This window comes from Diadema antillarum, unplaced genomic scaffold, assembly GCF_040938485.1.
Source record: "Diadema antillarum isolate AM-2024a unplaced genomic scaffold, OU_Dant_1.0 scf00000182, whole genome shotgun sequence".
Classification (NCBI taxonomy): Eukaryota; Metazoa; Echinodermata; class Echinoidea; order Diadematoida; family Diadematidae; genus Diadema; species Diadema antillarum.
This window is the reverse complement of record NW_027271071.1, coordinates 221,043-233,442: the sequence shown is the minus strand read 5'-3', so window position 1 is coordinate 233,442 and position 12,400 is coordinate 221,043. Positions and strand designations below refer to the sequence as shown.

Genomic DNA, 12,400 nt, shown 5'->3' with positions numbered 1-12,400 from the left:
TACATTCACTCAAGCTCTTTGCACATAAATCTTGCTTTGGTTTCATCAATTCCTCTCAAAACTCCTCTTGTAAAAGTATTTCCCTTTCAAACATTCCACTTTGTGTCTACGCTGGCTCTACATAGCATAAAGTAAAATCCCACAATCAAATGAATTTCATCAAAATACACAAAAAAGCAATATACTCATGGTAATTAGCTAAAAGTTTTACATAGAAATTAGAACGAGAAGAAAAAATGGTGTCATCACCTTACAAACCTCAAACTGAGTAAGTAAACAAAATAGCTCTCAACAAAATTTCCTGTTCTGACACAGAATAAAAAAGTAAATGATTATATCCTTTGTATCAAACTTTTGTTGCACTGCGAAATCCTGACTACATCATATATTAGGGGAGAGGGCAGTAGTTTGTCAATCAAAAACAAATGTTCATAATTTTGTTGTGGTCAAAACAATTGGAGAGTAGTAAAAAGATTGCATCATCATCATCTCAATCTAATGTGCACTGGATGGATAGATGGTTGGAAAGATAGATGAATAGACAGATAGACAGATGGAGATGGATGGATACATAGCTACACTGCAGATAAATAATAATATATGACAGACATTCATGACAATGAGTTTGAAAACATGTGGAACTTCAAATTTCATAGCTTAATCATTTTGTTTTGGAATATCTACCAATCTATTTGCTTAACCCGATGAGGACAAGTCCCGAGTATACTGGGGCAGGTGTCAGGGAAATACATGTTGTAGCAAAATCAGATCGTCCTCAATGGGTTAAATTATCAATTGAATTTTCCAAAGAGGAACTGAAACAGGAAATAGAACTGCCCCTTCAAAGAGAAAGAAGGTTGAAGAATGAACAGAATCAATTTTATAGACCATTTAGTCCTCCATTAGACTCTTTAACATTACCTGAAGTTGTTCCCTCCAAGTCTAACTCCTATAGGTCAGCTCTGCAGTTCGCTAAAGCAACACAGCATGAGCAACTGGAAATGATTATCCTGTCTGCCATCACTTGAAGGTGACAGCACCTTATTAATTTTGGTGGGGAGTGAAGTATTTTTGGACCTTCAATCTCAGTGAAGCATCAGGCATCTGCAGCCAGCCAAGGTTGCCAATATGTCACGCTCGTCTGCATCGACCTGTTTTGCGAGTCCGCGGTCACATCAAGCGGGTACGGTAGCTCGGTCAGGCAACAAACCTCATTACGGGATAATGATTTGTGATATGTTCAGTGGTGATGTACGCAATAATTGATTCGCCACAAATGTTGCAGAAAAGTAATGTGATCAACAGGAAGAGGTCTTCCCACTTTAGTGTCTATGTTTAATGCTCCATAATATCTAAATGAATTTCTGGTGAAGTTTGTACCCTCCTGCAATCTCAGATTGGCTGCTCAAGAAAGATCTTTAGCACTGTCATGATATTTGGACCAAATTTCATGGAGAGCAATCTTTTGCTCACACTGCCCCCTCACTTTGGAATTTAGTATTCCACTTTATTTGAAGGACTCATCCACAACACCAAAGTTTATTTAAACCACCCTCCGAACAGATCTATTCCAAAATCATTTTAAATGAGTTGCATTTGCATTTGATGACATTTTTCTATCTTTCTGTTCCTTCCTTTAAGTGCATAGAGATGATGTGGCAGTGATATGCACAACAAAAACATCATATTATTTACATTATTATTTACATTTCATCTTTACCACTCATCTACCTGCCCAAGTTCTCACACACGGCCCATACTACACAAATGTTGAATTCAAAACTAAATCCCAAGTCACAGCTAACTAGAAGATGAAATACACTATAATTTCTGTGAGATTACCTGTGTTTTCATGAAGGGTCTTCCATAATGTCAGCAGTAGTTACATATGAAATACAAAAGAGGCTAGGTGAAAAATAAGCCACCCTAGATAATTTCTCATGTGACCTAGGGAAGGTGTCATCTTAGATGATCCATTAAAAGCATCAACCACTGATGTCGCTCAGAGATGAGTATTAACTAGACCTCTTGGAAATCAAAATAATGTTGAGGGTCAGGGCTTTGACAAAGCTGGTTTGAGACAGGATTCCATATTGTTGAAGGAATGGTTTTCTCCTGTTTCTAGAAAGTGACTACATTTGATATGCAAGCACTTTTATGGGGAAGCTACACAGTGCTATTTGGTAAATTGAGAGAGTTGCAGGTATACTAGTCAAAGGTCATAACTATTTTATAGACACAATTTATTTTGCCTTGTAAATGATATTAGGGTCAAAGGAATATTATAAATGCATGGCTGTAAAGATGAGTAAGCAATGAGATTCAGTTACTCCAACAATAGTTACATTCATGTTGGAATCAGAGTCTCTTCAGACAAATTTGAAAACAAAACCTTTTCTTTTTTTTCTTAACATTCACATCAAGTGTATTTGATTTCCATTTCCAACTGATTTAATTTCCATTAAACCTACACTGTGCCTACAATAAGTACATTGTTATGATAAAAATTTGCGAAGTCTGTGCAAAAGTGCACAATTAGCGCTCACAAGTACCTGGATGCATGGCTCTAGAACCACAAGTGAAACTGACGATGAAAGATGTGTCATACAAGCCGACAAATGCAAACACTGACAAACAAATCACATGGAGACAATCAGTGTGATTTGCCTTGATGCTTTGCAACGAGTGTGTGTAACTTTCGATTGATCAGCAGACAGATGTTCAGTGTACATTGTACATGCTCAGAGGAGTGACAGTAGAAACTGCATCATTCCAAGAGTATCCATGAACTGAACTGCAGTCATTGTCAATCCTAAATTATCTGCAAGTTGTAGTTGTAAGCTTTCCTACATGTATGATGTAGCCAGCTCAGGCATGTTGGAAAGTTAAGTCACAGAACATGATCATTTTGTAATATGCAGCAGAATCAATGAAGGGTGAATTTAATGCCAGGTCCATGAGTAGCCTACATAATTTGTGTTTGACTAGACACTGATTGTAAGATGTATTGTAAGGAGTAAGACACAAATGAAAACTTACTTCTCAGTTAATTCACATGAGAAATTTCTGGATTTGAAATTTTCTCAAAGGCAATTATGCAAATACACATTTATTTGATCATATCACAAGGTATTATGTGTACTTCAACTGGTGCTTGGTTAAGCAAGCCTCAAGAGTTTTGGAATTGTCATAATAGGTTATGATTGGTTATGAATAATGCATAAACATGAATGAACTATGTGTATTAGTTACTTACCACTGCCATAATTTTTTAGTGCAGAACTGCATACATCTGTGGGTCTCAAAGTTGATATCAGTGACTGGAAAAGCAGTGCTCAGTCTCTGATTCTTCCAGACAAGCTTTAGGAAGTCATGGTTCTTAAGGGGGAGGGGGTACTTAATATATTTAAGCTGCGCAATAGATTTATATGAATGAAAAACAAGTCCCAATTTATTGTGCAAAGTCGCATAGCTATTTTGCATCACAAAAGTGGAAGAGTTTATGTTCTTTTGATGATATCCCATGACTTAAAAAGCATCATTTGCAGTAATGTATGGTGACTGGCCATGCTACTTTTGGAGAAGTGTCTGACAGTCACCAACAGAGTGATAGAAAGCATGATTAAATGGAAAATGTATTAAGACAGACGACACAATGATTTTCAAGGAGCCCTGACACAACAGCAAAAACTTGAGGGAAGTGATCTCGGGATAAGGGCTTTAAAACAGATCACCTTTTTTTGCATAAATCTGAATGCCCAATTAGGCAATGGTAGCAAAGGAAACAAAAACAAACAAACAAACAAACACATATATTCACAAAATGAAAAAAAACAGTTGCTTCATCTCAAAAGTCACTTTCATAAACTAAACAAAGATATATTTGTTCCCCTTGCAGGTAGTCAAGTATGTAGAATATAAGTCACACAAAAATGCTTGCACGACTGTAGTATACGAGAATTGTCAGCATGCTTGTGTGTGTGTGTGTGTGTGTGTGTGTGTGTGTGTGTGTGTGTGTGTGTGTGTGTGTGTGCTGCCATTACTAGTATCTCAGATAATAGTAGCACAAGACATGCATTTTAGGGGCATCATAGGATGGATTGTTTTTTGCTTTTTTGTGTTTTTTTTTTTTGTAGGAACACTTTTTTTCCCCTTTCAACTTTTTGCACTAATAACTCCAGTCAGAAGCACTTAACTTCCTGTGAGCTTGGTGAACACAATGCATTTCCTCATGTGAATGTGTACAATACGTGGGCCCTCCCTCACCACAAGGTACCCAAGTATATATGAACTCAACTTTTTACAACTTATATCAGCTTTATTCGGGCACAGACAATATAATTATGATGATCTAAATTATAATTAGGTATTCCATTATTTTAGAATCATACTCACTGACATTAGTATGGTAGGTGTCCACCACATCAACACTGTACATTGAAACCAACACCCCACTATTTACAGCATGTCTTTGAGAAGAACGAAAATGCACACGAGACTACACACACTCACAGTAGTTTTTTACTCATCACTGGGGAATGGACTTAAAATATAAATATCAAAATATTATTGGAAAAAATAATAATAAACAATAGCAACAGCAAAACAATTATAATATAGATTATAAATGCATGAAGGAAAAGCATAGTGTGCACCTCACATGTACATTGGCAATAGAGGGTAGGGGTATCAGTTTCAACTTTTATAGTAAAGCAAAAACGAATGCCTCAAACTAACACCCCATGCATTCAAAGCTCTTATCTTAGAGTGTGTACCTCAAATTGCATCTTTAATGTGCACTTGTGAATACAGAGTATTTCAGGCCTCGAAATAGGATTTTGGAGGGGCAAGGCCATTCAGAAAAGGGCACTTTTTCCAAGAGGCCAGGGCACTTAGGTCAGTCAGAGGGGCACCAAGGCCACATTGGAAAGGGCATGTTAGGTGTTTATGAAAAAAGAAAGAAGAAAAAACCCCGAGAAAAACAAAACAAACACACACACACACACACACACACACACACACAAAGTGCAACACACAACAAAAACCTCTTCCCTACAGCTGCAACACATTCCCGATTTCTGCGTTTCTATCAGGTGAAACGACATTTTTTAAAACAGGAATAAAACAACAGTACGTATTGATTGAAACTCGACACCCTTTCAGGCCAGCCAGGCCAGGCTGCCATGTAACTTCAAAGCACATTCCGACAGCTGGCTGGCAAAACCACATGGCAAAGGAATTTGCGCGCGCGTGTGAATTGCTGCTCCATGGGGGGCCTGGGAGCATGGGTGATTAGTCTGTGAGCTATCAAAAGCAGACCTTTTGAACAACTGCAAACGTCATAATACTACTAGTATTTTGTCTTCCTTTTGGCCTCAAAGAAAAACATCAAAAAGACGAGTTGAGTATCACGAGTTTGTACATCGCCATGCAAAAACATTACTACACTCATGTCATGACACGAAATGAATAAATATTCCAAGACAAAAACAAAGCAGCCTCGGGTATCTATAGACGGTGACATCGAGACACCATGCATTCATCATGCACGTTGGAGTTGGCAGGGAGGGGTGATCCAGGAGTTTGTGAGAACTTCCCGAGTTACAATCTCAAAGCAAAGCTGAAGCTTCTTGTGGTCTCACGCTCAGCAAATCTGCGTGCTAGTTCTCAATTCGAAGGAAGTTTATCTCTAATCTGTTGAGTTATTTTTGCTGAATCATAGGAGCTTATCATGCCTGAAGTTCAAATGGAAGGTTGCCAAAAATTTCATATTCACAAAGCTTCAGAATTTTCTGACACATTGCCTACTATATTCATTTGAAATGGCAAATTTAGAGGGTACAAATCAATGTGGATGATGATCATCCACATCCGATGATTATCCACATATTTGCATCCTCAAAATTTGACATTTCAAATGCATTAAAAATCTTCCAGTAATTCATTTTAGGCTGTTGATGCAGCAGTAAAGACGTCAGAAATTTCAAAAAAAATCTGCACAAAAAAATATAATTCTTTCATTGTCACTGGTAGTCAAATTTGTGTTTTCACGAAAAATTTGACACTCTACTAACACCTCAAAATCGCAGGAGAGTGATAAGAAATAAAGAATCATTACGTTTGTAATCCTGGGTCTTCGCCCTGGGGCTTCGACTTGAGCTATATCTTTACTCAGTAATTAAACATTCTTTCCCTGTTCATCTCCAACACCCCAGACAGTTCATGACCTCCAAGAATGCGCCAGTACGCGCGGTTTCTTCTGTTGATTGATTTCTCTCCCTCCACCCCTCCCCATTCCCCAGTCTGGCACCTTGGCATCGTGGGATTTTTCTTGGTGAACTTGGTGTTCACTCTTTACTACTCTATCTGAATATGCGCTGCCTAGCTAGTAACTCTATGGCCGCTGCGCTGCGGAGGCAGTCGTGACGGTAAAAGCCGGTCGGGCGTACATGTACGTACACGTCGTCTCGTATCTCGGAAAGATACTTTGAGTTTGAATCAGATTTGGGACGCAAGTGAACTGAAGGTATGATATTTGAGATCAGGAAAGTTGTTCAAGCTTTTTAAAGTGTAGACTTTGAGAAAGGGCATATCATACGTCATATTAAAATAATAACTTTAATTCTAAAAGGGCACCACGGCCCCAAGAAAAAGGGCACATTTTTTTTGGCCGTAACTTTGATCAAAAAACAAAAGGAATTGCGGCCAACGAGAGGGGCACCGACGGCCATGGCCGTCGGTGGCTGTCGGTTAATTCGAGGCCTGGTATTTTCTTTACATGTGAGTAAAATTTCAGGAAAACTGTGAGATATCTTAAGTTTCTGTTGATAGAAAAATATTACTAGGGTGTTGATGTATTAGACACCCAACCATACATTACATGTATACTTTCACTACAGATATTTATCTAGGGTGTTCTGGACTGTATGAACACTGCTTACATGAGGCTGCAAACCAAGCAAGCATGGGTAACAAAGCATGTAATCCTTCTCAGACATGTGACACTATTGACACTGATATAGTACTCTGCCTTATCTCAGATCTCCTTGCAGGCAGATGTCTCATCATATACCAATGAAAATGAGCAATTAACCATGAACATTGATTTTCTTTTCTTTCTATTTTTGTATCATGTGCTGTTTTTCTACGTCATCATGCTTTATTTTGACCCAGCCCATAGGACCAGGGCGCTCCTTGCGTTGTAGTAGGATACACAGACTGTGTGTGGGAGCAAATGCTTTGCGTGCGGGCTGGTCGCAGTTGGCTTCATTTATGACCTACAGTATCATCCGTTCATAGTTATATTGTTACTGATACTAGGCTTGTAAACCTCAGTACAGTGTGTGAACTACATTCACTTGGTTTCTTTGGGCTCCCTGCCTGCCTTGGTCGGGGCTCCCGGCCCGGTGGGCCCTGGCCCTGCCTGGAAGTGAAGTGGTCAGTGGTAGGATCAGCATTTCGCGGCATAACAATGCCAATAATAGTATGGTATGTAATTATTGTCCCAATTGTCACATAGCATGGACGCTACATACTAATGGAGCATAATTCAAGATCTAGCGGTTACATCAGCCCATACACGAGATCTGCAAACTCCCTCTCATAATAGCGTGTTTACATGTCGCATGCATGCACGTGCAGTGCCAAGTGGTTTGGCAATGCACATAGCTGCAACAAATTGTAATATGTGGGACTGAGAGATACATACCGTCACACCGTGAGCAATCCGGCAAGAACACATAAATTCGCTTTACAAGTTCGTGCTCCAAGTTAAATAACATTGATATGCGTAGCAGCCTCGTTCCTTCAAGTGTTTTGGGCTCAAACTTGTGAACTCCTATTCTATGTAAATCTTACCGAAGTTAAAATGGGTGACGTCCGAGCGGCATCGTTTCCCGCAGAAGTATCAGTAGAATCTCACAGACATTATGTTTTTCTGTTGTTGGAATTTATGTTGTTGGTCGGTGCCGCCGGTGTACGTGTACGTACGTACGTACGTGGGTGTATCATAGAGATGTATACTAATAATACATCTCTATGGGGTGTATGCAACCAAGGAGGAGTACCTCCTTGATGCAACTGCGCGAGCTCAGTGCAGTGTGCGTGAGGCAAAAAAGAAAAAAAAAATGTAAACACCATTATGCATGCTGTCTGCTCACGTGATGCGGTTTCACACTTGGCTTTCTTCACTAGCTGTATAGATAGGGTAGATGATCGTACCTATAAATACTGTCGTATACTAGTAACAAATTGGCTAGTTTGGGCCAAAAGAGTTATGAATTTATTGTCCTGCAGTGGTGATCCTTTCGTGAAATTAGCCCAGACAAAAGAAAAGAAAAATGTAGAATATCTAAGTAGGCCTATACAACTTCAAGTTGTCGACCTTGACAGTAATTAAAAAAGAGAAAAGAAAACAGAAAAAGAAATAATCATTTAATGACAAGGGCTGAGGAACGTGTGTTAGGGGTGGATTTCTTTTTTTGTCTCTCTTAACATACCTGGTTCACATACCAGGTTGTGGGCATTAGTTGTGTTTAAATGTAGGGAATCCCATTTGCATGCCTTAAATGAAGAGTTGTATAAATACAGTGGTATGTTGAAGAGAGTATCATTTTAGAAACTCCCATAAAGTATTGAAAGTGGAAGGTAACATTTGGTACATTTTTATTGACCGTTAGATTTTGAATTGAATTTTTTTCGGGGCTCACCGTAAATTCCAGTACATTACTAGGCTACCTTTGCAGACCCATGCATTGCATGTGTGTCCATCATGTATATTTTGTGAAGTTCATCAAAACTTACAAACATTTTTATAAACATTCTTGCCACACACTCTATATGTTATTACATCAGCTCTTATACTTTTAGATTTGTGTTTACAGATAAAAAATACAGAAGACTGCAACAAAAAGGCTTAAGTGTGGCTGACACACAGAACTACTGAGTAGTTGAGTTTTGTGCATTATTCAAATTGTAGATAACTGTTGACTTCCAAATTTTCTCAGCAGTGGCCTAAACAAGTCCCCTGAGGTTCATATTTAATGTTTTGCTGCATTTTGGGAGGTCTGTAAAAGGTATGAAGTTATTTGCCCCTCTGCTACTCCATCTGTATGCAGTGACTAACAAACTCGTTTTCTGTGCTGTGCGGTTTAATGAGAACATGGGCATGGAAATTGCTGTTCGGGGTCATATTTGTCCTTTTTCTTCTTTTTTTTTTCTTTTTTGAATGGCATTTCACCCGTAGTTTTGTCAGTTAAACGATCAGTTATCAGTTGTTATTCATGAGGAGACTGCAAATCATACAAGCTCTGCTTTTTAGCATCCACCCATTTCTAATCAAATTTGATTTGTAGGGCCAATTTTTCATAAAAGACATAACAGTTATTGCACTTCAATTCTTAGCATTTCCGTAATTGCAATTTTACATTAATTTTGTGTACTTATCAAATGTCTGATTTGCAATTGCAATGGAAATGAAATAACTAGAATAGAATACTATACGATGAATGGAAACATTCTATTTTACTTTTTTTCTAACTTTGTCTTGTTTCTGTATATTGGGTTATTGATGCATTAGTGTTCAAGAAAAGATGGTGAGCTGCGTGTGTGTGTGTGTGTGTGTGTGTGTGTGTGTGTGTGTGTGTGTGTGTGTGTGTGTGTGGTTGACCTACTGAATACATACAGAAGATTGCTCATCAGCTTCTGTCTAAAATTTCAAAGGTAAACTACCCACATATTTTGAGTATATTAGGCCGAATTATATTTTTAAAAGTTAATTAGGGCCTAAGCAATGCATGATGCTAAACTGAATAATCTTTACGTTATCCGAACGTTGTTGCTGACATTACTGATGCTAACTTCATTTTGTACTAGCATTGAAATAATAATGATGTTCACACTGTCAACAAACATGGATTCTGATAAAACAGTTTCATAACAAGGATAAGATTAGTGAAACTACAACGTGAAGTAAAGCAACCATAGAGTTGGACAGCTCTATGAAAGCAACCAAGCCTTTTACGGCTACAGACACTGAGGGCGCTTTGTATAATTCATGACAACACCGCATTGCTATCCTACACGTCGCGGGATGGTGAGGTGCCCATGTTAGGAGGGTTTGCAATGTTTGAAAGATGCTTTAATTGTGGTTATCATGGTAATGACTCCAATATCGACATCTGTTTGGTTGCTTTATGGTTGCTACAACAGAAACTAGTTATTATAAAGGGCTTTATGATATGGTATGGTACCCAATTCACTGCAGGTGTATTGTGACAAAGCTGGCGAAAAAGCGCACAACATTCCGTATGTAGTTAAAATCACTCTCGATCGCCAGAGATGTGATTCAAACTTCCCAAATGCCGTCCGCGATTCTATTCAAATTTAAAGACAACCTTTTCTCATCAGAATGTGACTTACAGTATTAAAGGACTATTCATTCCGAGACTGAACAAAGGAAATTAGTGGATTATCAAATCGAATAGTAGATTAAAAGTCTACGGGTATTTATTTTTCTTGCTCAAGATTAGTAACTTTCCACTTCCGAAGTGTTGGAGCTCACACAAGATTTATGCCACAAGTATCATCGATCTATATCAACTCGATATTATTCTTTCAATGTTCAATGTACTCATTTTTTTCATACTGTATGTGCGTACATTGCACACTTACATGACATAAACCGACTTCAGATGTTTATTAAAAAAGCAGTGAGAGTACACTGTACTTGGTCGTGAATAACGCTTAACTGTATATTGTACGAACAGAAATCTTGTCCTGATTCTGTCATCACGACTTTTTATTACTATTATTTAAAGCATCATTTCTACTTAGTTATTAACGGCCTTTTCTCATTACATTCTTTCCCGTGCTTATACATCTACTACATTTGTATGTATATGCATTTCAAAATGCATGATATCAAATAATTCATAAGACCTCCAGTCACCCACCATTAAAGTATTTTTACTATAAACATGCGCACCCGCTTTTTTTTTTCTTAAGTAGAATACTCTTACTCCCAAGTAGCTCTCTGAATCACTGTAAAATACTGCAATAACATATCTTATCCCAGCAAACACAGAACGTTTTCAGAACGTTTTCAGAACGTTTCCTAAACGTTTTTTTGAGGTTCCGTACGTCTTCGTATAAAATGGACGTTTTTAAAACGTACATACAACGTCAAAGTGGGGACTTAGCATTTACCGCAAAGCACAGGTTTTTTGGAAAACGTTTTAAAAACGTCAATGGACGTTACAAAACGTTTTTATTATGTCTGCAACGTCTTCGTCATTTATAAACGTCTACAAAGCGTTTGTATTTGGTCCGCTGCGTGTTCGTCATTGGTTTCTTTTCATGAATATTCATGCATAATTATGAATATTCAAATTAAGGTGTGTGTGTGTGTGTGTGATCTAATTTTAGTACATAACCATGTCTTCATGCAATACATGTTGGTGATATAAAAGAAAGTGATACAGATTCATCAATACGAATAGAGTGTAGTATTAATGGTGGTAGGACATTAGGAACAGGTTAGGATAGGATTATGATTATAGGATTAGGATACATTAATCTCAGATTGTGTCTACATAATCTCATAACTATAATTTTTTTCAACTACCCTATAAAAAATAAACATTAGACATTCTTAAAAGGTTTTCTGGACGTTCTAGACGGATATGAAAGGTTCTCTAAACGTTCTGAAACGGGTCATAAGACTTTTTAGACGTTCTTAAAACGTTTTTTGAACATTCTAGACGGTTTTCAAAGGTTTTCTGGACGTCCGCAGAACGTCCACAGAACGTCCACAGAACGTTTTGAATATTCTTAAAAGGTTTTACTGACGTCTATAACGTTCGAAAGGTTTTCTGCAGGTCCTTAAAAATTCCGAAAGATTTTTATTGGTTTTCTAAACGTTTAAACAACGTTTTTATAACGTCCATTTGAAACCTTTTAAAAACGTCGAAAACCTTCCACAAAAAGACGTTCTGAAAACGTTTTTACGAAAGTCCAAATAACGAACTTGGAACGTTTCAAGAACGTTCAGAAAACGTCCTTGTGTTAGCTGGGATCAGATGTCAAGAGAGCAAAAGGGACTTATTCCGTGATGTGTTTTGTTTGTTTGTTTGTTTGTTTGTTGACGACAGAGACGACGAAGATCAACAAGGCAATCAGAGCTGTGACGAGGCTCAGTCGGTAGCGCGTCTGCCCTGTAATCAAATGGCACAGATTCGAATCCCATTGTGTCTCTTTAATAAGAGGAATGACACTCTGTCTCGAGGATGGGACATTATCTGGGGGTCCTGTGTGAGAGAGAGTCATGACTCATTCATGCAAATAAAAGATCCTACTTCATTTATTCATTTCCAAGAGTGGTCCACCCACATACCCACATCAT

General features: G+C 38.1%; 1 protein-coding gene across 1 annotated transcript in view; it reads right to left on the bottom strand.

Annotated features, from left to right (window-relative positions):
* Window positions 1-7,930, bottom strand: part of LOC139723169 (lysosomal-trafficking regulator-like) — a 151,709-nt gene extending 143,779 nt beyond the window's left edge. The window contains exon 1 of the mRNA XM_071634430.1: window positions 7,858-7,930. The gene's annotated coding sequence lies outside the window, so the exon portion shown is untranslated. The remainder of the gene's footprint in view (window positions 1-7,857) is intronic.
* Window positions 7,931-12,400: the final 4,470 nt, after the last annotated feature.